Genomic DNA, 4,458 nt, shown 5'->3' on the forward strand with positions numbered 1-4,458 from the left:
CTATCACAAGACAATACTTACTCCCGCCGATGCTTATGTAAGCAATCGGGCCGAATAGATCCATGTGAAGTAGCTCAAGCGGCCTGTCGGTCGTCATGATGTTCTTGTGTGGATGTTGGGTGCCAACTTGCTTCCCGGCTTGGCATGCGCTACAAATCCTGTCTTTCTCAAAATGAACATTTGTTAGTCCTAAAATGTGTTCCCCCTTTAGAAGCTTATGAAGATTCTTCATTCCAACATGGGCTAGTCGGCGGTGCCAGAGCCAACCCAAGTTAGTCTTAGCAACTAAGCAAGTGTCGAGTTCAGCTCTATCAAAATCTACCAAGTATAGCTGACCCTCTAACACTCCCTTAAATGCTATTGAATCATCACTTCTTCTAAAGACAGTAACACCTACATCAGTAAATAGACAGTTGTAGCCTATTTGACATAATTGGGATACGGAGAGCAAATTGTAATCTAATGAATCAACAAGAAAAACATTTGAAATGGAGTGGTCAGCAGATATAGCAATTTTACCCAAACCTTTGACCAAACCTTGATTACCATCCCCGAATGTGATCGCTCGTTGGGGATCTTGGTTTTTCTCATATGAGGAGAACATCCTTTTCTCCCCTGTCATGTGGTTTGTGCACCCGCTGTCGAGTATCCAACTTGAGCCCCCGGATGCATAAACCTACAAAACAATTTTAGTTCTTGATTTTAGGTACCCAAACAGTTTTGGGTCCTTTGGCATTAGAAACAAGAACTTTGGGTACCCAAACACAAGTCTTGGAGCCCTTGTGTTTGCCCCCAACAAACTTGGCAACTACCTTGCCGGATTTGTTAGTTAAAACATATGATGCATCAAAAGTTTTAAATGAAATAGCATGATCATTTGATGCAATAGGAGTTTTCTTTCTAGGCAACTTAGCACGGGTTGGTTGCCTAGAGCTAGATGTCTCACCCTTATACATAAAAGCATGATTAGGGCCAGAGTGAGATTTCCTAGAATGAGTTCTTCTAATTTTGCTCTCAGGATAGCCGGCAGGGTATAAAATGTAACCCTCGTTATCCTGAGGCATGGGAGCCTTGCCCTTAACAAAGTTAGACAAGTTTTTAGGAGGGGCATTAAGTTTGACATTGTCTCCCCTTTGGTAGCCAATGCCATCCTTGATGCCAGGGCGTCTCCCATTATAGAGCATACTTCTAGCAAATTTAAACTTTTCATTTTCTAAGTTATGCTCGGCAATTTTAGCATCTAATTTAGCTATATGATCATTTTGTTGTTTAATTAAAGACATGTGATCATGAATAGCATTAATATCAACATCTCTACATCTAACACAAATAGAAGTGTGCTCAACGGTAGATGTAGAGGGTTTGCAAGATTTTAGTTCTACAACCTTAGCATGCAATATTTCATTCTTACTTCTAAGGTCGGAAATAGTGGCATTGCAAACATCAAAATCTTTAGTCTTAGCAATCAAATTTTCATTTTCTAATCTAAGACTAGCAAGAGAAATGTTCAATTCTTCAATCCTAGCAAGCAAATTGTTGGGGACTTGTTCTCAAATGCTATGAGTTAAGAACAAGGCAACACAGAAAATGTTAAACATTAAGATCCTTCGTCCTTCGAAGCATTATTTCCCTCAGGATATAACGATCTCCGGACGAAGGTCATGAAGGATTAACCTTCATCACTACAATATACATTAGTAAAAGACGAAGCATATGGAACATAAAAGATAGCGTGAACAATCATATAACATTATTCATTTAACTTTATTAACTCATCATAAAGAAATAGAAACAATATTGAATTATAAATGTACCTTCGGCTTGGAAAGAGATGAAAATACAAGTGTGACGCAAAAGCAAATGCCAAGTCAGCGTGAACAGTACGGGGGTACTGTTCACCTATTTATAGGCACGGGGTTCAACCCATACAAAATTACATACATGCCCTTTACATTTGGTGATAATTCTATAGCATTCTATCGAGGTCTAAATGGCCTTTTCATCTTTAAGTCGGTTCCCCTTTCTGCGAACATGCCGAAGCTTTCCTGCTTCACAGCTTCGGCACTGTGTCAACCTTCGTATCTTTTGAGCTTCTCCCTTTCTGATTCAAGTCCGAAGATACCTGTTCACACATTATACTCCAGAAACATTGTTAAATCATGTTTTTGAGGACCTTCGGAAGCCGAAGGCCCCCAACAGTAGCCCCTCGCAATATTAATTTGTTTGAAATAATAAATTCAGATTGCGATATGAACGAAGGCTTTATGCCGAAGGTCCGAAAAAACACCTTCCGTTTGCTAGAATAGCAACATTCAATGACAAGTGGGGTCTTTCAACTTTTCAACGCATCAAGCGTATAAATACGGCCATACCGCAATCTTATTTTGCACGCTTTCTGGCCAACCACTCCTGCTCACTCATTTTTTAGCTCTTGTGCACTGTGATCTGCTAAGTTTTTAGCTTCGAAGCTTCGGCTTTTAGAAACAGTTTTTTAGCGCTTCCGAAGATGTCTGAAGCTGCTAAGAAGGCTGCTGCTGAGATGAAGCTGAGTCTTGATGAAGAGAAGAACCTAGGGTTTCTTATAGCGATGTCGAAGTCCAACACAGAAAAGATTACCAAGGAAATTCTGGAGGGGCTGTCTGAAGATACTGGTGACAGTGAAAGTTATGATATGGACAGCGGTGGCGAAGACTCCGAAGATCGCCCCTGGCGACCAAGCCATTCAGTTTATGGTAAATCAACTATCAAAGAGAATCATCTTGTTAATATGAGAGGAAGGTATTTCCGGGATCTGTCTATTGTGAGGGCGGACGAAGGGGAAAAAACTTGTCCACACCCTGAAGAAAATGAAGTTGTGGTGTACCGAAGCTTTTTGAAAGCTGGATTGCGATTCCCCTTGAGCAGCTTCGTCGTGGAGGTGTTGAAAATCTTCGAAGTCTATCTTCATCAACTTACTCCCGAGGCAATTATAAGGCTAAATATCTTCGTGTGGGCCGCGAGGAGTCAAGGTCTGAAGCCTGACGCAAGAAGCTTTTGTAATGTTCATGAATTACTATATGAAACAAAGCCTTGGGGCAAAGAACAGTACCATAACAACTTTGGCTGCTACAGCTTCGTTTCTCGGTCCGGGGCAAGCTGTCCCGTACCAACCTTTCGGAAGAGATGGCCCGGGGATTGGATGACAGAATGGTTTTATGTGAAGAATGACTTATCAGCACGAGAAGACATCAAAGGTATAATTATGCGTCCTATTTGGCAAAGCTTCGGCCTTCGGAGGCCGAAGGTTGAAATGAACGAAGCCGCCGAAGAGTGCCAAAGGGCCTTCGGCGTTGTCTGCTCTTTTATAGGAACAAGGGACTTAGTACAAGAACATATCGCCTTCAGGGTGTGGCCGCTTGCTGAGAAATGGGAAATGCCACAAGAAACCATAAAAGAGGCCGACGAAGGTGAGCTTGTGAGACTGAAGTACACGTTCAAATTTGGAGATAAATTTATTGAGCCAGATGATGAGTGGTTGAAAAGCATTGACAATTTAAGTGATGAGCTACTCGGGACCTACTCGAAGGCTGAAGATAATGCAATGTCAGCAGCCTTCGGAGGCCGAAAAAAGAAGAGACTGAATCGGGTATTTGATGCCATTGGGTTTGTCTACCCTGATTACTGCTATCCCATTCGAAGGCAGAAGAGAAAAAACACAATCTCTGCAAAAGAAGAAGCTGCAGCTGCTCCTAGCGAGCCAGAACCCAAAAGGAAAAAGATAAAGGTTCTTACGCAACGGCCTCGTTATATTGAACCAGCTTCGGTGCCGGAGTTTACCGGGAAAACTTCTTCAGCCACCGAAGCTGAAAAACTAATCGAGCCAGCCTTGTTGCCAGAGATCGCAGAAACGGCCGAAGTGCCACCAAAGATAGAATCAGAACAATCAAACATTTTGTTGTCAGAAACAAAAGAGAAAACCGAAGCGCCGCTCACAGAAAAAATTGAGGAAGTAAGAGAAGCAACTGAGGGCTCCAAAACATCAGAAGTTTTGAGTCCTACAGCAATCATTGGGACAGCAAAAAACCAAAAGGGGCCATCAGTGACCCCAAAAAGGAAAAGAATGGTAAATGTACTAGACGTCTTGGAGACAATTAAGTCTTCAAGCACAATTCCAAAAAAGAGTGTTGAAGTTGCTGAAGCTTCTACTGAAGCTTCGGCTCAACAAGCTGAAGCTGAAGCTGGGCCTTCAGAGCCCTACAAGGAGCAACCTTTTGAAGCCGAAGCAATAAAAATTCCAGAACCAGTATTAGTTGAAGAAACTGACACCGCCATCCCCGAAGCACCTGCCAGCACGCGTGATTACATGATACGACATGCTTCGGGGAAGAAGCTATCTGAAGAAGAAACTCATGAAGCTATCCATTATGCAAAGGAACTAAAATATCCGAAGGGGGCAATAATATTCAATGGAACGAATGA

This window comes from Zea mays, chromosome 5 (genome assembly GCF_902167145.1).
Source record: "Zea mays cultivar B73 chromosome 5, Zm-B73-REFERENCE-NAM-5.0, whole genome shotgun sequence".
Classification (NCBI taxonomy): Eukaryota; Viridiplantae; Streptophyta; class Magnoliopsida; order Poales; family Poaceae; genus Zea; species Zea mays.